The sequence below is a fragment of the Sminthopsis crassicaudata genome, chromosome 3 (assembly GCF_048593235.1).
Source record: "Sminthopsis crassicaudata isolate SCR6 chromosome 3, ASM4859323v1, whole genome shotgun sequence".
In the NCBI taxonomy this organism is placed as follows: Eukaryota; Metazoa; Chordata; class Mammalia; order Dasyuromorphia; family Dasyuridae; genus Sminthopsis; species Sminthopsis crassicaudata.
Window position 1 is genome coordinate 286804618 of NC_133619.1, and position 26131 is coordinate 286830748.

A 26131-nucleotide genomic window follows, 5' to 3' on the forward strand; every position below is an offset into this window, starting at 1 on the left:
TAACAACAGAATTCATATGGAACAACAAAAGGTCGAGAATTTCAAGGGAAGTAATGAAAAAAAAAATCAAATGAAGGTGTCCTAGCTGTACCTGATCTAGAACTATATTATAAAGTAGCAGTCACCAAAACCATTCGGTATTGGCTAAGAAATAGACTAGTTGATCAGTGGAAGAGGTTAGGTTCACAGGACAAGATAGTAAATAAAAATAGCAATCTAGTGTTTGACAAACACAAAGATCCCAACTTTTGGGATAAGAATTCATTATTTGACAAAATCTGCTGGGAAAACTGGAAATTAGTATGGCAGAAACTAGGCATGGACCCACACTTAACACCACATAGTAAGATAAGATCAAAATGGGTCCATGATTTAGGTATAAAGAACGAGATCATAAATAAATTAGAGGAACAAAGGATAGGTTTACCTCTCAGACTTGTGGAGGAGGAAGGTATTTGTGACCAAAGGAGAACCAGAGATCATTATTGATCACAAAATAGAAAAATTTGATTCTATCAAATTAAGAAGCTTTTGTACAAACAAAACTACTGCAAACAAGATTCGAAGGGAAGTAACAAATTGGGGAAACATTTTTACAGTTAAAGGTTCTCATAAAGGCTGCATCTCCAAAATATACAGAGAATTGACTCTAAGTTATAAGAAATCAAGCCATTCTCCAATTGATAAATGGTCAAAAGATATGAACAGACAATTTTCAGATGATGAAATTGAAACTATTTCCACTCATATGAAAGAGTGTTCCAACTCACTATTGATCAGAGAAATGCAAATTAAGACAACTCTGATATACCACTACACACCTGACAGATTGCCTAAGATGACTGGAACAAATAATGATGAATGTTGGAGGGGCTGTGGGAAAACTGGGACACTGATGCATTGCTGGTGGAGTTGTGAAAGAATCCAACCATTCTGGAGAGCAATCTGGAATTATGCCCCCAAAGTTATCAAACTGCATACCCTTTGACCCAGCAGTGCTACTACTGGGCTTATATCCTACGGAAATACTAAAGAAGGGAAAGGGGCCTATATGTGCCAAAATGTTTGTGACAGCCTTTTTTGTAGTGGCTAGAAACTGGAAAATGAATGGATGCCCATCAATTGGAGAATGGTTGAGTAAATTATGGTATATGAATGTTAAGGAATATTATTGTTTTGTAAGAAATGACCAACAGTATGAATACAGAGAGGCTTGGAGAGACTTACATCAACTGATGCTAAGTGAAACGAGCAGAACTAGGAGATCATTATACACTTTAACAACATTATATGAGGATGTATGCTGATGGAAGTGGATTTCTTCAGCATAGAGAAGAGCTAATCCAATTCCAACTGATCAATGATGGACAAAATCAGCTACACCCAGAGAAGGAACACTGAGAAATGAGTGTAAATTGTGAGCATTTTTCTCCTCAGGTTATTTTTACCTTCCGAATCCAATTCTTTTGCAACAACAACAACAACAACAACAAAATTCGGTTCTGCACATATATAGTACCTAGGATATATTATAACATATTTAATATGTATGGGAATGCCTGCCATCTGGGGAGGGTATAGAGGGAAGGAGGGGAAAAATTCGCAACAGAAGGGAGTACAAGGGATAATGTTGCAAAAAATTACCTATGCATATGTACTGTGAAAAAATGTTATAATTATAAAATTAATTTAAAAAATTAAAGAAATAACATTACCATCAGTGGAATGATAAGACTTAGATGTCATAACCACGTTAAAGAATTAAACTCTTTAATGGAATGTCATATATCAGCAATCTTCCCAGCCTCTAAGCCTTCTGCTGAGGCGTGATCAATAATAATTTTCTTGAAATCATCCATATCTTATCCTATACTAGAGTTTCCCAGATGTCTTATAAATATTTCCTTATTTACTCCTAAGGAAACTTTGTCTTGTACCAAGCTTGGTAATACACAGAAGTATTTGTGTCTATAATCACAATTCATAAAGGACCTGATTTCTATTGCATCTTCATTCCCTCTATCCAAAGTTACATCTTTCAAATTATTCAATAGATGGCAAAATTTTAATTGCTACTTAAAAACTGGAATTGCGAATGATTACATTGGTTTGTAAGTTTTCTATGAATTTTGCTTGTTGTACATTGGTTTTCATACTGTGCTACCAACATTCCTAAAGATGTAGTGGATGTCATTATAGAAGCAAGCATAATTATCCCTAAAACTATACAAGAAATGCACCTTTTTTTCCCTTATGTGTTATCACTAACTTTTTCTCACATGTTTTCAGAGAATGCTCAGCTGAACGACCATGCCAGTTGCTCATGTTAGAACAAATAGCAGTCATTGGGCTATAAAAACCAATTTACTCCCAACTTTATTACCAATACATTGTGTGATAGTATAATTGATACAAGTAACATTCCAAACATCACCTTTTCTTGTTACATTTGAATTTTTACCCACAATAAATGCAAAAACATTAGTTCAGCAATTACACATCTGTAGTATATAATTGTTATGTATGAAACTCTGGTAACATTCTTTATGATTTGTGGAAAAGGGTAAAACAGTCCATAAATATAGGGAAGACTCTAGAAATAATCCTACGGGTTGGATAATGACAAATTTTAGGGACAGATATTAGGGAGACTGGACTCATTGCGCCAATTGAATTCTAGCATCTTTGATGGTGAAAGTGATTTTTGGTTTCACCCGTTTCCCATAGTGAGCCTACAACTTGTGTTTGTGTTTTATAAGGCAGATAGAAGGAGATGTGATGTTAGCATTGGAGAAACATATGGGGAGGGAGAGGTTCAAGAAGAAGCCAGGAAAATTCATTATTACAGGAAGTGTAGAACAGTTTGAACCAATTTCTCTGTCCAGTGCTTTCTCAAAGATCTATTGTACAGTACCAAAGATACCACCCTGCATGATCCCATCCAGTTTTTAATCTTCCCAAGTTATAAGATTGAAGCATCGTGATTTATATATGTAAACCCAATGCTGAGCACCAGAAACCAGTCCTATGAGGGACAGCATGGTGAATGTGACTAGAAACCATCTCATTATATGATGTCTTCTCCTTTGTCCATTTCGTCTCTTTTTTGACTGATATTTTCCTCATTTGTCATGAGATATGGGTTGAATTTCTTCTTTATTAGAGGAGATGCATTGGGGGTATCATTCTGGTATCCACTTTGTTTCTCCATCTGTGGAAACACAAGCATATTCTGGTCCTTCAGTTAGCATCCCAAGGATCTTTCCTCATGACCTCAGCTTGAGTGACAGAGAAGGAAACTATATCTTTCTGTTGTTTTTCTGTGGGTATAAGCCCATTATAATTTAATATAAGGAAATACAAGGTGTACATGGCCTTATTCAATCTTCTAGAAGGGGTATTTTATCCCCATCTTTCCAGTTTTGGAAGGGTTGCCTTGATGTCTCTGTGCCATTGTTTGAAAAGTGTAATGTTCTGGTTAGCTTTCTGAAGGTCTTGGAACTAGCCTTTGTTTCAGCAGAATAATCACCACCAGAATAGTCAGAGATAAAATCCAAAGTCTGTCTCCTTCGCCTAGGGCTGGGCTAGCTTTCTGGAGGTCCTCTGGAATGGGTCTTGGTCTCAGTGGAAAAATGCAGGAGGCAGGAGAGTCACCATGGGCTGGTCAAGTCTATTCTCTTAAAGTTCAAGAAGCAGGAGAACCATCAGGAGAATCTTTATCTTGAAGTCTGTCTCCTCTCCCAGATCTCTTTAATTTTTATATACTCTATTATAATTACATCATTGTAGGTTTCAATCTTGTAGAATAGATGTCAACTTGTAGAACTACTAAGTACCAAGTACATGTAAACTAGAGAATAATTATCTTGATTCTATTGTTAACACCTTGTTTTAGGATTAAATCAATCATACTGAACTAGAGAACCTGTTAATCACCATGCTAAACTAGATAATAGTTGTCTTTATCAATCCACTGAGTTAACACCTTGTTGTAGGATTAAATCCATCATACAGAGTTCCTTTACAGAAAAGAGCTGGCCCTGTAGGATTAGAGATTATAAGCAGTCCCTATGACATGGGTGATATGATAGCATAAGCAAAAAGTCTTGGGAGCTTTATTAATGTAGAAGGAACCGTTACCAATTTTAAGCATCCTTAGTCCCCTAAGGCAAAAGCAATAAGGAGATGATCTATACTATTTTAACCGATATGAACAGTAGCTATAATAAATGAAGCGTAAGTATAGATGGAGACATAAACATATTGAGATCTACCAAAGTCAGGGGTTTATGAAATCCATCTGTCACATCTACAAATTTCAGGGACCTCAAGGGTTAATAGTTGCAGAGGATGGTTGATGAGCAAAAGTTATTTAATAGAATCAGGGGATGGTTGAGGCATTTAAGTTATATAGGAGGGTCATTCTTTCACTAGTTGACGTACTTGTTCCCTTGTGATATGGAGCAACTTCAGAAGAAATTGGGAGGATTGATGCCAGATATTATGGGGTAGTGACGCATTTTCATAAGCAGTGAGAAAGATTACAGGATGACTGAGAGGGTGATCAACTTCCCCATTCTCTAGAAAAAAGAGGACCAGGCAAATGAATATGAGATGGAGTATGCATTATGTAAACAGGTGCAGATCTTACTCTGATGTTTTGGAGGGACAAAAATGCTGCCCCATTTCATCCCTAGAACCTTTAATTCAGTTGTTTCAATGCTTTCTAGAACTTCTATTATATAATGACTATCAAATACAATATTGAGATCTCTGGATTATTCTTCTAATAGTGTTAAGATAGCACAAAATTATTTTTTCTGAGTGGATGTAAAAATGTTTTAATTATACTTTTAATCTTTTTGTGTGGTATGTAATAAGGTGTATGTTTCCTTAGTGACATCAGTAAAATAAAATAAAATACATAGTAATGCCTCTGGAATAAGTGTGCATTTGACTATTTTCTATAATCCATTGTTATTTCTGTATAAACCCAGGCAAAGGAAAGAATGCATTGTCCATTTCTCCTTGAGAAATTGTAAATATTATAAATATTATATGCCAATCAGAGCTGTTGACTATTAATTCTTCCTTTTGTGATGTGTTGTATGCCAGAAGTATCTTTATAGGAACCCTATAAAGATACTTGTCCACTTAGTTGAATTCCTCTTTTTGCAGTTCATATAACTAATTGTGCCACTAAGTTAGAGGAAGGAGTTATGACTTTACTGGGTGAAGGAGTGGGACTAAACTATTCAGTGACGTCATCTCCCTGGTGAATGATGCTATTGGATAAATATGAATGGTGATCATAGAAATTTTAAATGGTTAGTAAGGATTTCCCCTGTAAATCCAAGCCATTTTCGATCTTCTGTAGCTTGTTCCTCTCAGCGATCTGGGAGAATTGAGGTCAGGACCTTTTTTTGAATATATTAAATAAATGTGTCAATTCATAATTGGGAATCCCCAATGATGGCCATATCCAATTTATATAAATCAACAAATTTTGCAAGTCCCTCAATGTCTTTTAGGACTGTCTTTTAATTTTTACCTTTTTTGGTCTTATATCTTCATTGCCAAAAATATATATCCTAAAGAAGTGTAGGGAGAATGTTTTTGTACTTTCTCAGGCCCTATTATAAATCCCCATCTCTTCAGACGTATTTCCAAGTTGGAAAGAGCTTATGTCTTAATGTTGACATTGGGGTGTACAAAAAAGATGTCATTCATATACTGTATGATATGATATACATGCCTATCCCTCTATATGACTGCAATGCTCTACTACAAGGTTTATTTTTGGAGTCACAACATTCAGTTAATACAACTATTCTATATTTTCTCTTCTTAATCTGTTCTCCAGATCTGTCACTTTTTACGTTTCATGTTCTGTTCTATTTTTTATTCTTTCCAATCTGTTTTGTTATTTCTTGGTTTCCCATAGCTTCACTGACCTCTTCCCCTTCCCTGCTGATCTTCAGTCATTTTCATCTTTAAGACAATTTCTCCTTTTCTACTGTGTTAGCACTTTTTTCATAATCTTCTTGTTTTTCTTAATTTTTTTTTAAATTTAGGTTTTCCCCAATGTGCTTTATTTGATTTTTGCATTCTTTTTTGAGTTCTCTCTGGGCAGGGAACCATTTCACACTCTTTGGTGTAGAAGCTTTTTTTTTTTTTTTTTTTTTTTTTTTTTGCTCTAGTGTTCTCCTTTGAAGATGAGCCCCAGGCTTCTCTGTTCCTGTAATAACTTTATATGATGAGGTTCAAATGTATTTGTTTTTTAATTTGGTTTTAAGAAGGAGGTATTAATGTATGTAAAGGTATTAATCTCATCACAGGGCAGGGGGATGGTGCCTCTAGCTTCACTTCAGCTTTCCTCTCTGCCCTAGAAGCCCAAACCAAGAGTTCAACCTCCTGCAAGAAACTGTACACAGCAGTATCCCTACCCTACTGCTTCTGCACAATTAGGCACTGGTTCCTTCTTGCCCAGAGCCATGTTTTTGCATTTGTTTGCAATTTCTCTAATTGGCTGAATTTCACTCAGTCTGCTTCTCATAGCTCAACTCCATATTGTTTCCAGGAGCTGAAAGACTCTGTGCTTCCTTCTGAGGTTCCAATCACACCCAGCTAGGGGGTCCCTGCTTGCTACATATCATGGAGTTAGCCTGAAGGTGTTTGCACTCACATGGGTTAATCCCTTGTAAGACTTGCTTTAAGTCATCTCAGGTGGTAATAGGGGGACCTCAATTCTGTCCCAAGTCTTCTTGATATTTCACCAGGTTACATTCACCCTCAGACCCAAATTGGTCCTGTTTGTGAGAGAAATCTGAAGAGCTGGCAATTTATCCACCTACTCTATCATCTTCCCAGAATTCTCCAATGACATCCGTTCTTAACCAACTACAACTTTACTGAATGAAAAATTTTAGAAAGACATGCATTGAGGATTCTCCCTCAGTATAGAACACTACCTATTCTAGTTAGTCTCCAATTTAGGAATAATTAACAGAACCATTCTATTCAATGAAATATCTAAACTCTAAAATGTGTTGTTACCTCAGTCTTTTTCTACACACCACATATGCAATTTGCCCTTACTTTGAGTATGTTTATTAAACTTTGTTTCACACATCATGCCTTTCTTTAACGTTATGGTCACTCAAGCAATGTGGAGATTTCACATATTTGAAGAAAACAGATAGTTGCCAGCATTAGTCCAAATTAGGAAAAGCTTTTAAAATGCTATCTTTAGGAGATCTCTTTGTTATTGAGTCCATATTTAATCCTATTTAGAATGGTACTAGTGAATATTCAACAAGATAATCCCAGTACTGGAACTTGGCCACACTTTGCCAGATAATGAAAATTCCTTTCCATTGCTCATGAAGACATGCTGGTATGCTATACCTAGTCTTCCACTAGTGTTCCAGTCTACTTGATCAGAAGTCCCTTTGGCAACCTTCCCATAGGCAATAATATCCAAGGGAATGCTCAATACTTATTTTTTGATACAGCATAAATTAGGGAAATGGATGTTAATCACCCAGACTCAACTAGCATTCTAACAATAGAATAAAAGCTGTTGGAGGACAAAGGCAAGACTGTGCCCTTACTTATCTTTGATTGTCTAGAATGTAAGAACACAATTTTGATTTATTAATATTTCTATTATTGATAAAGTGCTAACAGAAAGTTTTCTATATTAACCCTTTGTAACATTGGAAATTGCTTGCAATACATTTGCACTTAGGATAATTATTGGTTTGGTCTTTTAGCTGAGAGTCACCTCTGTTAGATTTTCCAAAGTAGAAAATTCCTTACTTAATCATTTACTGCATAAAACTATAGAGATCATCTCTCTAATATTTCATTTTTCTCTACCTTCAATCTCTTTATTATTGCAGATGAGATCATAATAGATGTAAATGTCATGAAAAATATGAACACAAAAACGACAAAGATATAGATAGACACAAAGGAAGAATATGAACAGTGAGTTTTCTTTTTGAATTCTCTAAATTTATTAGAATGTACTTTGTATTGAGGTCTAAGAGATGTAAACATCAGGCCATTTTAAAGTTTATACATGCATGTTGAAAAAATCAAAATAAAATATAATCAAAAAGACATAAAATCGCAAGCAGAATACCTCTGTAAAAATATCTGTAATACAGTAGAGGTCATCGATACAACAATAATAATTGCATTACTGCATAAATCTATTGAGATCAACTAATATTTCATTTTCTCTACATTTAATCACTTAATTATTGCAGATGAGATGATAATAGATCTAAATGTCAATGAAAAATATGGACATAAAAAAGACAAAGATATAGATAAAGACATTAATCAAGAAATCACAAAGGAAGAATGTGAATGGTGAGTTTTCTTTCTGAATCCTCTAAGTTTATTAGAATATACTTTATATTGAGGTCTAAGAGATGTAAGCATGAGACGATTTTAAAGTTGCAGACGCATTTTGAAAAAAAAAATCAAATTAAAACATAATCCGAAAGACATAAAATCCCAAGTAGAATACATCTGTAAAAATATCTGTAATACAGTAGAGGTCATTGCGACAATAATAATAATTGCACTTTAATACCTATCCTATTGCATTTTTAAAAATATTTTTAAAGTTCTTTCAAATAGACTTTTATTTTTATGTTGATCAGTATTCACTTTTTATTGTCAGTCTGTCCACTGAAATTAAATGTCTGAGTCAACATATTTCCAAAATAATCCAGAATATTCAAGAAGAACATATCACTTTACTATGTAACTGATTGAAGTGTTTCCGCTCCATGAATCTTGAGATTTTGAAACTAGGAAATAATTTGTTTACAATATTTTTCCTGAGCCACTATTTAATTCAATTACTTGTTGACCATAAAGAATACAATCTCTTCTATGATTGTAATGTTAAACCTCAGGAAACATCTGTTATACAAAAGCATTTCTCATATAAGTCCAACATATCGATCCATATTTATATACTTAGGCTATGAGGGCTCTGAGAAGCTGCAAAACACAAAAGAAATGCTTCTCTTTAAATTAAGTGTCTTTCTATTTCAAGAAATATTTCTGGGTCTATTCAAAAATCAAATATGCTGCCAGTTAGTTCTTTAGTTTACAAAGCTAAAATAAAAAGGAACAAATTGCCATTACTAAACTTTATATTTTAAAGGAGAGATTCTTTTTTTCTCTTTTTGTGTCTGAGACTGAACTGACTTTAGCTAAATTCCCTTGGTTGTCATAGCAGAACTGTCCCTGGATTGTCCCTTCTCTCCTCTCTTAATCTTTTCCCTTCTTCACTCAGGCTCTTAGCTTTATGCTCCTTTCATGAACCTGGTGTTCAGAAGATAGAGAGATCTTCTTGAGACCAAGACACACTTTTAATTTGGGGAAGTTATTCTACAGTGTTTTATCCCACACACCACACATATTTGTACTCTATTGCCAGCCCCAATGCTATTCCTCATCATAAATACCAGTGTATGCAAGAAGAAATCAGTATCACTGAGTAGACCTTAGGTTCCTGGGGAAGTGGGAAGCAGGAAGATTCCCACACTGACCCATCTGTCCTCTGACAAGGGAAGTTCTTGGCAGATAGGAAAAAGGCCTGAAGATACACCAGAGGCAGCTGGATCTCAGAAATTTTTTTTAACAGGTTAGGGAGGAATAGGATTGGGTCAAGTTTGAAGGTATTGATTGAAGGAATTCTACCATAGAAGGAAACTAGGCCCATTCCCCCAATGTAATTGAGAACCTCCTCGTCAAAATGTTTTCATACCTATGGAGTCCACCCAGAGCTGCAGTGACTTAGTCCATATTCAAGAAGCAAATATACATGTCAGGCTCAGAAATGCACTCTGCTCGTCCTCACTAAGTTGTCGATGCTTCTCTAAATCACGTTGAACTTCTCTGAACTCAGTTTTCCCTTGAGGAGGAGGATTGTATAAGAGAAACTGGTCTCTAATTGTTTCCAGAACCACCTCCTTCCCCTTCCCCAATCCTCTCTACACTCTGTGATTGAGTTGGGACTTGACAGCAGGAAAACAATTCTTGTCATTGGTTTTTGTTTTGTTGCTGGCAAGTTCTCGACTCATCATAACTTTGTGAACTTCTTTACCTTTTAAAACTGCAGTTATCTGGCCCAGACACACAAACCCCTGCTTTAAGTTCACCAATATAAAGAACCCCTCAAGAGCAGGCTAGATGTGATGTGTACTATGGATGTGAACATTATTCTTGGAGACATGCCCTGACTCTCCCACAATAAAAAGGATTCCTTTTCCAGGTCCCTACAAATGTAAACAATGACTTTTTACAATGCCCTTTGCTCAAATTGAGCCTATCTGCCATTGTAAGTGAAGATTTACCTTTCATGTTTTTGATTCCTTTCAAGGATATAGGAAATCCCAGATAAGGAAAAATACACCCTCTCAAAGTAGTGAATGCACCTTCTTTCCAAAAATGTCAGATGCCTAGAGCACAGAGAGTGTAAGTGATCTCAGTGTCCACCCACAAGTCCATGTGTTAAAAGACATGAAGGTATGAAGCAGAGACTGGGCCCTTCTGTCTGGGTGACATTAGGACAGCTGATTAATTTGAGTGAGCTTCCTTTTTGTGAGCATTTTCATGAGCTTTAATAGATTGGATGGGTCCTGTCTGACACAGCAGAAAAAAACAAAGCTCCTTTTTACATTCAGAAGCTTGTTCATATCTTGCTTTAGGGTTAGTAGAACTTCACATTGCCAACTCCTTGAAATTTCTTTAAATCCCCAGGTGGATATGAATACTCTCAAAATTCTTTGAATATTTCAAATGGAAAAGACATCATCTTTGGCAAATTAGATGTATGAGAGATGCTTAGAAAGTGAAAATTTATTCTTAAAGGTATATGATCTGGCTCTTCCATAATCAACTGGATTCTCTTACAAGGACTTTCCAGATATAAAAGAATGTGAAAGAAATAATTTTCTGAAATGTCATGTTGATATTTTCTTTTAAAGCCTGGATTTCATGGTGGTTGTTTTTATTTGCTATTCCAGGTATGTTTAAGCTACAAACCAAAAATTATTGAAGAAAGCATGCCTAATGAGAATGGTAAGTTTCTTCTTCTTTTCTTCTTCTTCTTCTTCTTCTTCTTCTTCTTCTTCTTCTTCTTCTTCTTCTTTTTTGTTCTTGTTGGTTTCATGTTGGAGGAATTGTCTCATTCAACCCAATTTGAAACAGATTTTTAGCAACTACAGCTAAATCTAGAGAATTACTTAAAATTGATGTATTTTGAGGAGCTCACCATATAAATAACTAATCATAGTCTTTGATTCAGGAATATTCAGCAACTAGAAACAATGTACTGGATCTTCGAATGGCCATTGAAGAGAGTTGTTCACTGAAGCTGATACTTCAGTTAGTGCTGTACTATTTTTTCCTAAACCTTTCTAACCTTACTCCTCACCTCTCCTCCCAAAACTTATTTATGTTGAAGTCATAGCCTTTATCTTTCCTTTTTCTTTTGTCAGCAAGAGGATCCTGGTATATTCTTGAGCACTTAGATTCATCTACAGGATAGATTCTAAGTAGATATTTGTATAAATACTCAAGGAAATTGTTATTCATAGCATTGTGCAAGTCAAAGGAAGTGACTTTAAGGCACTGACCTATGTCCTCATTCTTCTTTCCTTCATTAGTGCCCCTGGCGAGTAGTTGTTTTATCTTTTATCTGTATGCTGAATTGATTTTAATTCAATGAGAAGAAATACAATCTGAGTTAGAAACCAATGACATAAAAAGGTTTTAGCTTTATCCCCCTTCTCAGGAATTGATTGTATTTCACTTATTACTAACCAGAACTAATAATCAATATTTCTGGAGAGAAAAAATGGTATAAAAATCTCAAAGATTTTTCTGTAGAGAGCTATAACGTGTACTAAGACTTTTTCAAGAATTGTTTTCCCTAGATTCTCAAAATAATCCTACTGTGATTGATACTAGTCTTTATTTATTCAAAACAAAATACAAAGTTAGAGAAAGACAGAAAACGAAAACAAAACAAAATGTATGTTTAGCAAAACATCAAAGGATTCACAATATGTAATAATTAATGTCCAATTCAAGAAAACATACATAATAATTGAAGAGATCCTTCTTTTCCTTCTTGTGGCCTACTCTTTTGATCTCTGCTCTGTCCTTTTAATTTTACTCTTTTTTTCCCATCTTTCATCTCCCCTACTTCCCCAAGTTGGCTATACTTAAGTCCTTAAGCATGGAGATGTGTGTTTGTGTGTGTGTGTGTGTGTGTGTGTGTATGTGTAAGAATATGTATATATATATATATATATACATATATGAAATATAATGTAGATTTCTTTCTTGATTGAATCTTTTAAGTTTGACTGTCTGAGATCAGTGATTATAAATCCTGTTTTGTTTTTTTTTAATAAATACTACTTCTTATCATTTTTGTATTGTTTGTTTATATGTTTTATTTCTTGGGTCTGCTAACTCTTCTTTTTCTTCTAATTCTTAATTTACCTTACTATTACATCTACTTAACCTCCCCCTACTCATAAATTCTTCCCTTATTTCTGCCCCCCATCTTTTCCCTCCCTCTTTATCTCTGTCCCATTTATCTAAATACCTTGTTCCACTGCATATATCTATACATCTTTCTATATCCCACCTTATCCTATTCCCTTCTACATTATTTCTTTATATATTTTGAAGGGTGCTATTCCCTTCATAGTATATATGATATATACACATGCATATTTATGTACATACATGCATATACACAAATACAGATATATATGTGTATATATATATATATATATATATATATATACATGTGGGTATATAAAAATATATAAAGATATGCATTGTTGCTTCTTTTACCCATTCCCATTTGGAGTAGATTCTCAGAACTACTAGTTCTTACCCTCAATCTATTCCTCTGTGTCAGTTCTTCCTCTGCAGGTCATTTATATTGCATCATTACAATTTTTATCTTTTCCTGGACAGTTTTGTTTTTTAGAATTAAATAATAGCTCTACCACAATTTTTCTTTTAGACTACCCAATGACTGATGAAAATCTGAAACATATATATTTCCATGTAATGCATTTCCATAAACATTGTGTCCTTGAGTCACTTGAAATTAATCTTTGATGTTGGTTTTCTCTATTAAATTATCTGTTAAGTTTGGGTTTAGTTGAGACAAATTCCTGAAAATCTTCAAGTTCATGGCAAGTCCATTTTTTATTTATATGTTAATTCTGCCAGATATGTTACTTTTGGTCACAGGCCTAGTTCTTTTAATTGTCTGTATATATTATGCCACGATGTTATGCCACAGTCTCCTTGAGCTGTTCTGCCTCAGTTTCCCTGCACTAGTTTCCCTTATTGTCCTGACTGAGTTTCCCTGAATTGTTCTATGTCAGTTTTCTTAACTGTTCTGCCTCAGTCGTCTTAAGTTGGAAACCCCCCCCCCCGGTTCATTAATACTGAGGACCATTTGATCTAAAGTTATAAATTGTCAATGGGAGGTGAAGAGCAGATCAGACATCCTGGCTCCTAGCTCCTTCTGCCTTCAAAGAATTTTTAACACTGTCCATCCAAGAGATGAGATCATCCTGGATATTTCAATTGATATTCTTACTCCTGACTCTGGTTTAGAGTAAGGCTTTTATTACTCTACCCATCCTGACAAAATAAGAACTTTTCCCGCTCTTCTTTTCATTGTTTGAAAGCTATAAAAGGGTTTGTCATTCCCCCATTCATCACTGGATAATTTGAGATGAGAGTCCTGTCCAGTCAATTAAACTCTCCAATTAATAAAATATTAAAAACTCTCTAATCTCTATCTTGCCTCAGTTTCTTCGGCATTCCATTTAGGACCTACAATGGTTTAAGTTAACAGCTGATAAATTCTGTACTAGTCTAAATATAACTCCAGCATGTTTCAATTGGGTTTTGTTTTGGTTTGGTTTGGTTTGGTTTTTTAATTAATATTTTTTTTTCTTTGCTTTGGGGCTTTGAAAGTTGACCATAATAATCTTATGTGTTTTTTATGTAGAATCTCCATGGGATATTCTATTTTCCTTCCAGAACAATTGTCTTCCAAGACAATTTTCTTTGATTAATTTCTTGTCACGGTACTTATTTTGGTCACAGCTTTCAGGTATAGTCCACTTATTCTTTTATTTTCCTTTCCTAATCTATGCTCCAGATCTGTTGTTATAAAATGAGCTTGGAATTTTTTGCCCTATTCTTCTATCTTCCTTTCTTTGTTACTATTTTTAGGGAATATAGTCTTAGGGAAACAGCCTGAGAGAAGCAACTAGACTCACTCAGAGTAGCAGTCAGTGAAGTGAGTGAAGCTGGATTTGAATTTAGAGAATGTCGAATCCAACATCAGTGGCACTCTATGCATGAGGCTATCTGGCTGCAGTGAAGCTTGATCCCTCCCAAAGAGATGCCTCTTTTAGATGACTGTCACTTGGGACACACATGTATTCGTACATAAAAAAGGACATTATTTGGATCCGCATGATTTGGATAGACAACCTGGATAGAAGGCATTTTATGAAAGAGATTTTATCTTGAGTGCTGTAACTTAAGCTCTCCTCTTGCTTGGTATTGTGAATTCCAGCACATTTTTGGAGAACCACTCAGTTTTCTCTGAGAGATTAATCACCTGGCCAACTGAGCCTGGCCTTAGAAGCCTGGTGTCTAACAGAGCAAATAGGGATAGATAAGCAAGGGTCCAAATGCAAATAGATGCACCTCCTTGGCCAGCCTTTTGAGGCTACTTCACATTCTGCTTCATTTTAATGAAATTAGCAAGGTGAAATTCTACTGTTAAATATTTGGCTAAGTGGATTATGCTTTTGAATATCCCAATCCTGCTTTCTTGGTGTGAAATTGCTCCTTGCCAGGGAAAAAAGTTCCTGAAAACAACACTGATCATAGAGAAATAGTGTTAGTGAGATGGTTGCAGGCCATATTGTTTAGCTCCCCTTTGTGCAGTGAATAAAAGCCTTAGAGCACACTAGTTAGTCACCCATTTGGGGCTTCAGTTCTCCTGTCTCACAGTGGAGGGATATGGCTTTCCCTCGTCAGTTTTTCCTCCCAGTGGCTGCTGTTTCCTGCAAATACTAATCGGACAATTTTTGTGTTTCCCTCATGAAATTATTCTTATTCTTTGACTCAGTAAAAGAAACCAAAAGAAAAACAGATAAAAAAGAACAAAAGATAAAAAACAAGAGAAGAAAGATAAGAGACAAGAAGACAAAGATAAAAAGAATAGTATATTGGCATTATTTATTAGGTAAGTTCTTTCTATATTTATAACAAAAATTCTTATTGAATAAAACCCATTTCTCCCTACTTGGCCCTTGTAAGACTTAACCACTTTTTTTTTTTCTTTTTTGTCTTACATTCCCTCTTAGTATTACAGTCCCTCTTAGTCCTAAAGTGATTGATAGGTGTTCATGCTTTCTGTCTCTATCTCCTTCCATGCCTCTTTCTGCCTTCGTTCCTCCCTCACCCTGTTTCCATAGGCCCCCTCTACCCTTCCCTTCCTTTCTTTGTCTCTGTTTTCTCTCTCCCCCAGTCTCTCTCCCAGTCTCTCTCCCACTCCTCAACTCCTTTTTTTTCTATTTTTTAAGCTTTTTCTTTTCATTTTTTTTTATTTTATAATTTTTTGACAGTATATATGCATGAATAACTTTTTTTTATAACATTATCCCTTGTATTTATTTTTCCAAATTATCCCCTCCCTCCCTGTACTCCCTCCCCTAGATGACAGGCAATCCCATACATTTTGCATGTGTTACCAGATAACCTAGATACAATATATGTGTATAAATCCCATTTTCTTGTTGCACATTAAGTATTAGATTTCCAAGGTGTAAGTAACCTGGGTAGATAGACAGTAGTGCTAAAAATTTACATTCACTTCCCAGTGTTCCTTCTCTGGGTGTAGTTATATCTGTCTATCAATGATCAACTGGAAGTGAATTGGATCTTCTTTATGTTGAGGATTTCCACTTCCATCAGAATACATCCTCATACAGTATTGTTGTTGAAGTGTATAGTGATCTTCTGGTTCTGCTCATTTCACGCAGCAACAGTCTCTCCAAGCCTCTCTGTATTCCTCCTGCTGGTCATTTCTTACAGAGCAATAATATTCCATAACCTTCATATACCATAATTTATGCAACCATTCTCCAATTGATGGACATCCATTTATCTTCCAGTTTTTAGCCACTACAAAAAGAGCTGCCACAAACATTTTGGCACACACAGGTCCCTTTCCCCTCCTCAGTATTTCTTTGGGATTTAAGCCTAATAGCAGCAATGCTGGATCACAGGGTATGCAGAGTTTGATACCTTTTTGGGCATAGTTCCAAATTGCTCTCCAGAATGGTTGGATTCTTTCACAACTCCACCAACAATGCATCCGTGTCCCAGTTTTCCCACATCCCCTCCCAACATTCATCATTATTTATTCCTGTCATCTTAGCCAATCTGACAGGTGAGTAGTGGTATCTCAGAGTTGTCTTAATTTGCATTTCTCTGATCAGTAGTGATTTGGAACACTCTTTCATATGAGTGGATATAATTTCAATTTCATCATCTGAGAATTGTCTGTTCATAGCCTTTGACCATTTATCAATTGGAGAATTGTTTGATTTCTTATAAATTAGGATCAGTTCTCTATGTATTTTGGAAATGAGACCTTTATCAGGACCTTTAACTGTAAATATATTTTCCCAATTTGTCACTTCCCTTCTAATCTTGTTTGCATTAGTATTCTTTCTACAGAAACTTTTTAGTTTGATGTAATCAAAATCTTCTATTGTATGATCAATAATGATCTCTAGTTCTCCTCTGGTCATAATTCCTTCCTCCTCCACAGGTATGAGAGGTAGACTTTTCTCTGTTCCTCTAATGTATTTGTGATCTCACTCTTTATGCCTAAATCATGGACCCATATAGCGAATATAATAAAGATGACAATACTCCCCAAACTAATCTATTTACTTAGTGCTATACCAATCAGAATCCCAAGAAACTATTTTAATGACCTAGAAAAAATAACAACAAAACTCATATGGAAGAATAAAAGGTCGAGAATTGCAAGGGAACTAATGAAAAAAAAGTCAGAGGAAGGTAGTCTAAATGTACCTGATTTAAAGCTATATTATAAAGCAACAGTCACCAAAACCATTTGGTATTGGCTAAGAAATAGACTAGTTGATCAGTGGCATAGGTTAGATTCACAGGGCAAGATAGTGAATAAAAATAGCAATCTAATCTTTGACAAACCCAAAGATCCCAAATTTTGGGATAAGAATTCATTACTTGACAAAAACTGCTGGGAAAACTGGAAATTAGTATGGCAGAAACTAGGCATGGACCCACATTTAACACCACATACTAAGATTAGATCAAAATGTGTCCAAGATTTAGGCATAAAGAACGAAATCATAAATAAATTGGAGGAACATGGGATGGTTTACTTCTCAGACTTTTTTTTTTTTTTTTTTTTAATCTTAAAAGCCTTTATTATACCTACTCACATAATGCCCTAACTGATGCCCTGACTTGTTGGTTCCCTGGTGAACACCTGGTCAGAAGACCCATGTGTTCACTACCAAAACCCTTACCTCTTTTGGCTATCCATCTTGGCTTGGCCACCCAGCTGGGGAGCCAGGGTGAACAGCAGGAGGTTAAAGAGAGCGGTTGCTGCCTGCAGTGGGCTTATATAGGGCCTGTGAGGTCACACACACAGCCAATCAGCGAGAGAGTCACCCATTACGAAACTATCTCAATATGGCCAGGATCCCGCCCAAGGGCAGTCCTAATATCCACAGAAAGTACTTCTGGGCCTCAATCCCGATGCACTGTGTCCGCCCATTTAAAGGGCCCTTACAATTCCCTTTCTCTTGTTTTGCGGGAACCGCACATCTCACCAAGCTAAACTTTTAGCACCAGCTGTAGTTCACTTGGTCCATGAGATGACAGAGTGTTATGCCCAAGGAGGTACAAAGCAGCAAATCAGTAAACAGAAGTATGACAATGAGAACCAGGCTCAACAGTGGCCCAAATGTTCAACCCATTCATCAAAGTCATACTCGAGATAATAGGCCAAAGAGATTGGATGCCAATGAGGTAGGATGTCAACACTGAGGTGGGAAGTCAACAAGGTAAAACATCACAATTCTAGTTAACAAATATCAGTAGGTAGGTTGTCACAATTCTAGTTACATTTATCACAGTTCTAGACCAATTCTAGTTTCTTACAATTTTCTGTTGCACTTTTCACACTCCTAGAACAATTCTAGCTTATCACAATTCTCAATTGCACTTTTCACAATCCTAGAACAATTCTAGCTTATCACAATTCTCAATTGCACTTTTCACAATCCTAGAGCAATTCTAGTTTCTCACAATTCTCTATTACACTTTTCACAATTCTAGCTTATCACAATTCTCTATTGCACTTTTCACAATTCTAGAACAATTCTAGTTTCACAGGTGCACATAAGCAAAGTCATGTCCAGTAACATTGTCTCAATAACAACGGCAGGTGGGTGTGTTGGTTTTTCACCCACTAATTTAAAAGCATAGTCCTTCAATAGAAAGCATAGGGCAAAGCCTCTTCCCAGGCCACCATATGGCAAGTAGCCACGGGAGAAGCAAGCAGGCCCATTGTCCATTTACAGTCTTTATATTGCGTATCACCCAAAACAGTCCATTTCAGCTGCAACACTGGAACTGTGTCTGCTGTCTCTGGTGTCATGGTCAGGAGGGACATTGCTGCCATCAGCGTCTGAAGGGCTGCTGACATCTGGCTGGTCTCTCTGGACTGTTGTCTGGTCCTTCTCTTGGATCCCCAGGTTACAAATGTCTCTGGTGGGGATGAACTCTACTGCTGGATCTGCACCTAGGAAGGAATGTACCCAGGGCCCAACTTGGGCCTTTCCAAATGCCATCCAGGCCTTTCCACATCACAGTGGAAACAAAGTTGTTGTCAAAAAGATCAAAAGTCAGACAAAAGTTAGTCTGTCACTTAGCTGCACTTTCTCTGTATGCCCGAAGTGCATTGCTAAGGTAAAATGCAAAGAATTTAAAAATGTAAAACCAAAATAATTTAAAAGTGTAAAACCGAAATAGATTAAAAATATAAAACCAAAATAACTTTAAAATGTAAAATCAAAATAATTTGAAGATGTAAAATCAAAAATGTTTTAAAATGTAAAATCAAAATTTAAAAATTGTAAGCAATCACATATCCCAAAATTCCCTTCTCTTGTTTAGAAGAGAAGATCTTGGGGATAGTCTGTGCAGTAATGACTTTACTAGAACACTCGGCTATATCCCTGAATTCTTTTGCCTAAAAATCAAAGTTTGAATTTCTGATACCGAATTGTACTCCAGGAGTGTGAATCAATAAATCTGATATTACTTTTCCTCCTGGGTCAAAGATCACACACTGTCTATTTATTCTAGTGATTAAAACAACAATTTTCCAACCCATTCTAGACATAAACACTGTTTTATAAGTACCCGTAGGGGGTTGGGAAATCAAGCTCACCTGTGGAAGTGGAAAATCCACGAGGTAAGAAAAGAGGAGTTCCAACTCTCCAAAGACGATCCTAGCAGTTTTACAAGTATAAAACTCCACTCTCTCTAACTGCAAGGTCTTGTCCCTGTAAGGTTTCTTAGAAATTAACTGAACTGTATTTTTAAAACTTTTCTGATTATACTCAATACCCCACAATTCCTTTTTGCCTTGGGGCATAAAGCCTACTCCTGTCCTTTGAAATGAAGACACAGGAGTTTTAAATGGATTAATGGGCAGTGCTGATGGTATTATCACCCTTCCTTTTCCTCCTCCCCCTTCTCCCTTGGCCCAAGAAGGTGAGGCAGAGGGAAGAAGAATTGGAAAATTCCCCAAAGGCTGATTTAAAATCAAACCTGAGCTTTGCACATAAAAAGAACTAAACTTCTTCTCAATGAAAGAGTAATCAATAAATTCCTTAAAACAACAATGCACAAGGTAAACCAACAAAACGCTAAGAAGAATTTCTACAACTGAAGTCCATGTGATTCGTTTATTTCCTTCCTTAGTTTCAGCCACTGGTTTGAACTCTTCCTGTTCTATCTGTAGTAACCTAGCTTTTTCTTCTTTCTCTATCTCCATCTGTAGTTTAACCTGCAATTCCAGCAACTCTTGCTGTGGCATTTCGTACTCTATACTGTCATACATACGCATTAGCTCTAGGTTGCTCCCTCTCCGAGCTATATTTACTGGGTGTGGGGATAGCCTTTGTGGAGCTTGATTACAAGCTTCCTGCTGTTCTTCAGTGGTGATCTTTGTTAAAAGATCTTCCATCTGGCTCTTTAACCTCTTTATATAATAAGCATTATGTTCAGCTGTGTCCTTGAGCCTGATCCCAGAGTTACCTGGGTCCATATTGCTTCTCTGTCTTCCCTCTTAAGTGGCGTTTCTACCGGATCTTTCAGAATCTTAATTCTGAATATTAAATATTTTCAAAACCTGATAATTCCTTATGTGTCCACGTTGAGCGCCATTTGTAACATGCTCTCCTGGCAGTTACAATTACTAGTCTGTCCTAGACCCACCAGAGCACCTTTGACCACTGTCCTTTGGAGTGTGAGCTCTACCCGGCTCGCCTCCTCTGAGGCCTTCTAAGGTCTCTGGCCACAATCTCTTGAATCTATAGCTTAGTAACCGGTAGCGCACTCAAGAACAACCACATGTAATCTTAAAAGCCTTTATTATACCTCCTCACATAATGCCCTAGCTGATGCCCTGACTTGTTGGTTCCCTGGTGAACACCTGGTCAGAAGACCCATGTGTTCACTACCAAAACCCTTACCTCTTTTGGCTATCCATCTTGGCTTGGCCACCCAGCTGGGGAGCCAGGGTGAACAGCAGGAGGTTAAAGAGCACTTCTCAGACTTGTGGAGGAGGAAGGAGTTTGTGTCCAAGGGAGAACTAGAGACCATTATTGATCACAAAATAGAAAATTTTGATTACACCAAATTAAAAAGTTTCTGCACAAACAAAACTAATGCAAAGAAGATTAGAAGGGAAGTAACAAATTGGGAAAACATTTTTACAGTTAAAGGTTCTGATAAAGGCCTCTTCTCCAAAATATACAGAGAATTAACTTTAATTTATAAGAAATCAAGCCATTCTCCAATTGATAAATGGTCAAAGGATATGAACAGACAATTTTCAGATGATGAAATTAAAACTATTTCCACTCATATGAAAGAGTGTTCCAAATCATTATTGATCAGAGAAATGCAAATTAAGACAACTCTGAGATACCAATACACACCTGTCAGATTGGCTAAGATGACAGGAACAAATAATGATGAATGTTGGAGGGGATGTGGGAAAACTGGGACACTAATACATTGTTGGTGGAGGTGTGAAAGAATCCAACCATTCTGGAGAGTAATCTGGAATTATGCCCCAAAAGTTATCAAAATGTGCATACCCTTTGACCCAGCCATACTACTACTGGGATTATATCCCAAGGAAATACTAAAGAAGGGAAAGGGACCTGTATGTGCCAAAATGTTTGTGGCATCCCTTTTCATAGTGGCTAGAAGCTGGAAGATGAATGGATGTCCATCAATTGGAGAATGGTTGGGTAAATTATGGTATATGAATGTTATGGAATATTATTGTTCTATAAGAAATGACCAACAGGAGAAATACAGAAAGGCTTGGAGAGACTTACATCAACTGATGCTAAGTGAAACGAGCAGAACCAGAAGATCATTATACACTTCAACAATGATATTGTATGAGGATGTATGCTGATGGAAGTGGATATCTTCAACATAGAGAAGAGCTAATCCAATTCCAATTGATTTATGATGGACAGAATCAGCTACATCCAGAAACGGAACACTGGGGAATGAGTGTAAACTGTTATTTTTACCTTCTGAATCCAATTCTTCCTGTGCAACAAAAAATTCGGTTCTACACACATATATTGTATCTAATACATTCAACATGTATAAGACAGCCTGCCATCTGGGGGAGGGGGTTGGGGGAGGAAGGGAAAAAATCAGAAAAGAAGTAAGTGCAAGGGATAATGTTGTAAAAAATTACCCATGCATATGTAATGTCAAAAAAAAAAGTTATAATTATAAAATAAAATAAAAATTAAATTAAAAAAAAAAAAGACTAGATTGCTATGATGTACAATTTGTTGTCCTTTGTATCTAATCTGTTCCACGGATCTTCTGGTCTATTTCTTAGCTAATACAAAATGGTTTTGGTGACTGCTGCTACATAATATAGCTTTAGATCAGGTACACCTAGACCACCTTCATCAGACTTTTTTTTTTCATTAGTTCCCTTGCAATTCTCGACCTTTTATTCTTCCATATGAATTTTGTTGTTATTTTTTCTAGGTCATTAAAACAGTTCCTTGGGAGTCTGGAGTCTGATTGATATAGCACTAAATAAATAGATTAGTTTGGGGAGTATTGTCATCTTTATTATATTCTCTCGGCCTATCCAAGAGCACTGAATATCTTTCCAATTGTTTAAATCTGACTATTTTTGTGGCAAGTGTTTCAAAATTTTTCTCATATAGTTCCTTACTATTCTTTGGTAGATGGATTCCCAAATATTTTATACTCTCAACATTTGTTTGGAATGGAATTTCTCTTTGTATCTCTTGCTGTTGCCAAATTTGTTGGTGATATATAAAAATGCTGAGGATTTATGTGGATTTTGTATCCTGCAACTTTGCTAAAATTCTGAATTATTTCTAATAGCTTTTTAGAAGAGTCTTTGGGGTTCTCTAAGTATACCATCATGTCATCTGTAAAGAGTGATAGTTTGATTTCCTCATTTCCTACTCTAATTCCTTGAATCTCTTTCTCGGCTCTTATTGCCGAGGCTAGCGTTTCTAGTACTACATTGAACAGCAATGGCGATAGTGGGCAATCTTGTTTCACTCCTGATCTTACTGGGAAAGGTTCCAGTTTATCTCTATTGCATATTATGCTTATTGACGGTCGTAAATATATGCTCCTGATTATTCTAAGGAATAGTCCATTTGTTCCTATACTCTCAAGCATTTTTAGTAGGAATGGATGTTGGGTTTTATCAAATGCTTTTTCTGCATCCTTTGAGATGATCATATGGTTTTTATTAATTTGATTATTAATATGGTCAATTATACTAATAGTTTTCCTAATATTAAACCAGCCCTGCATTCCTGGTATAAATCCTACTTGATCATACTATATTATCCTGGGGATGATTTTCTGAATTCTTTTTGCTAATATCTTATTTAAGATTTTAGCATCAATATTCATTAAGGAAATGGGTCTATAATTTTCTTTCTCAGTTTTCGATCTACCTGATTTAGGTATCAGTACCATGTCTGTGTCATAAAAGGAGTTTGGTAGGATTCCTTCATTCCCCTATTTTTTCAAATAGTTTATATAACATTGGGGCTAATTGTTCTTTAAATGTTTGGTAGAATTCACATGTAAATCCATCTGGTCCTGGGGATTTTTTCTTGGGGAGTTGGTTGATAGCTTGTTCTATTTCTTTTTTCTGAAATGGGACTATTTAGGCAATTTATCTCCTCCTCTGTTAATCTAGGAAGCCTATACTTTTGGAGGAAGTCATCCATTTCACTTAAGTTATCAAATTTATCGGCATAAATTTGGGCAAAATAACTCCTTATTATTTCTCTAATTTCCTCTTCATTGGTGGAAAGAGCCCCCTTTTCATTTGTAAGACTAACAATTTGATTTTCCTCTTTCCTTTTTCTGATCAGATTTACCAAAGGTTTATCTATTTTATTGGCTTTTTCATAAAACCAACTCTTGGTTTTATTTATTAATTCAATAGTTTTTTTTTTAACTTTGAATATTATTGATTTCTCCTTTTAATTTTTGTTTTTCAAGTTTGATTTTTGGTTGGGGAGTTTTTATTTGGTCTTTTTCTAGCTTTTTAAGGTGCAGGCCCAATGCATTGATCTTCTCTTTCTCTATTTTGTTCAAATAAGCCTCTAAAGATATAAAATTTCCCCTTATTACCGCTTTAGCTGCATCCCATAGATTTTGGTATGATGTCTCATCATTGTTATTATCTTAGGTGAAATTATTGTTTCTATAATTTGCTGTTTCACCCATTCTTTAAGATGAGATTATTCAGTTTCCAAATACTTTTTGGTCTATTTACCCCTAGCTTCTTAGTGAATGTAGCTTTTATTGCATTGTGATCTGAGAAGAAAGCATTTATTATTTCTGCCTTCCTGCATTTAATTTTGAGATCTTCATGTCCTAATATATGGTGAATTTTTGTATAGGTTCCATGAACTGCTGAGAAGAACGTATATTCCTTTCAATAGCCATTCAGTTTTCTCCAAAGTTCTATCATACCTAGTTTTTCTAATGTTCTATTTACTTTTTAAATTTCTTTCTTATTTGTTTTGTGGTTTGCTTTGTCTACATCTGAGAGTGCAAGGTTGAGATCTCCCACTATTATAGTTTTACTGTCTATTTCTTCTTTCGACTCTTTTAACATTTCCTTTAGAAAGTTAGATGCTATACCACTTGGTGCATATATGTTTAGTATTGATATAGCTTCATTGTTTATGCTACCTTTTAGCAGGATATAGTTTCCCTCCTTATCTCTTTTAATTAGATCAACTTCTGCTTTTGCTTGATCTGAGATAAGGATGGCTACCCCTGCTTTTTTGGCTTTACTATAGCATAATAGATTCTGCTCCAACCATTTACCTTTACTCTGTATGTATCTCCCTGCTTTAAGTGTGTTACCTGTAAACAACATATTGTCGGGTTCTGACTTTTGATCCAGTCTGCTATCCATCTCTGTTTGATGGGAGATTTCATCCCATTCACACTTACAGTTAAAATTACTAATTCTGTATTTCCTGCTATCATATTATCAAAAGATTATGCTTTTTCCCTTGACCTCCTGAACCCCTTCCCCAATATTTAATTTATAGACCCCACTTGTGACGCACAGCCCTCCCTTTTTAAGTATCCCTCCCCCCTCCCCTTTCGTTATTCCCCTTTTCATTTTCCCTTTTCCTCTCCTCCTTTTAATGAGGTGAGAGAGAATTCTCTGAAAAACAGATATGTCAATTATTTACTCTTTGAGCCTCTTCTGATGAGAGTAAGATTCACACAATGTTTCTCCCCCTCTCTAAATTGACTCAGATGTAGTTTCCCTCTTTTTTATCACTGCTTCCCCTTTTTCTGTTACTACCCGCTTCCCTTTACTACTCCCCCCCTTTTTTATATCAGTAAAATCAAATTATCCATGAGGACTTTCTATATATCCACAACAGAGATACAGTTCTCAAGAGTTCTTTTTACCTTTTTTTTTGTTTCTCTTCAGTCTTGTGGATGTAGATCAAATTTTTTGTTTAAGTCTGTTTTTTTTTTCTTAGAAACAAATGGAATTCCTCTGTTTCATTGAATGACCATCTTCTTCCATGAAAGAAAATGCTAAATTTAGCTGGGTAGTTTGATACTTGATCCCTTGCCTTTTGGAATATTAGGTTCCAGGCCCTTTGATCTTTTAATGTGGAGGCAGCCAGATCTTGAATGACCCTTATTGTGGCCCCTTAATATTTGAATTGCTTTTTTCTAGCTGCTTGCAATATTTTTTCCTTTGTATGGTATTTCTGCAGCTTAGCTACAATATTCCATGGAGTTCTTTTTTTAGGGTCTTTTTCAGAAGGTGTTTGATGAATTCTTTCCACGCCTATTTTCCCTTCTGTTTCTATTATCTCTGGACAGTTCTGTTTGATGATTTCCTGTAAAATAGAATCTAGGCTCCTTTTTTGGTCATAGGTTTCGGGAAGTCCAATGATCCTCAGATTATCTCTCCTAGATCTATTTTGCAGGTCTATAGAATTTCCCAGTAAATATTTGACATTATTCTCCAGCTTTTCATATTTTTTTTTGTTTGATTCTTGGATTTTCAATGAATCATTCATTTCAATTTGTTCCGTCCTGATTTTTAATGAGTTATTTACATTTTTAGTGCTTTTTGTATATGCCCAATTGA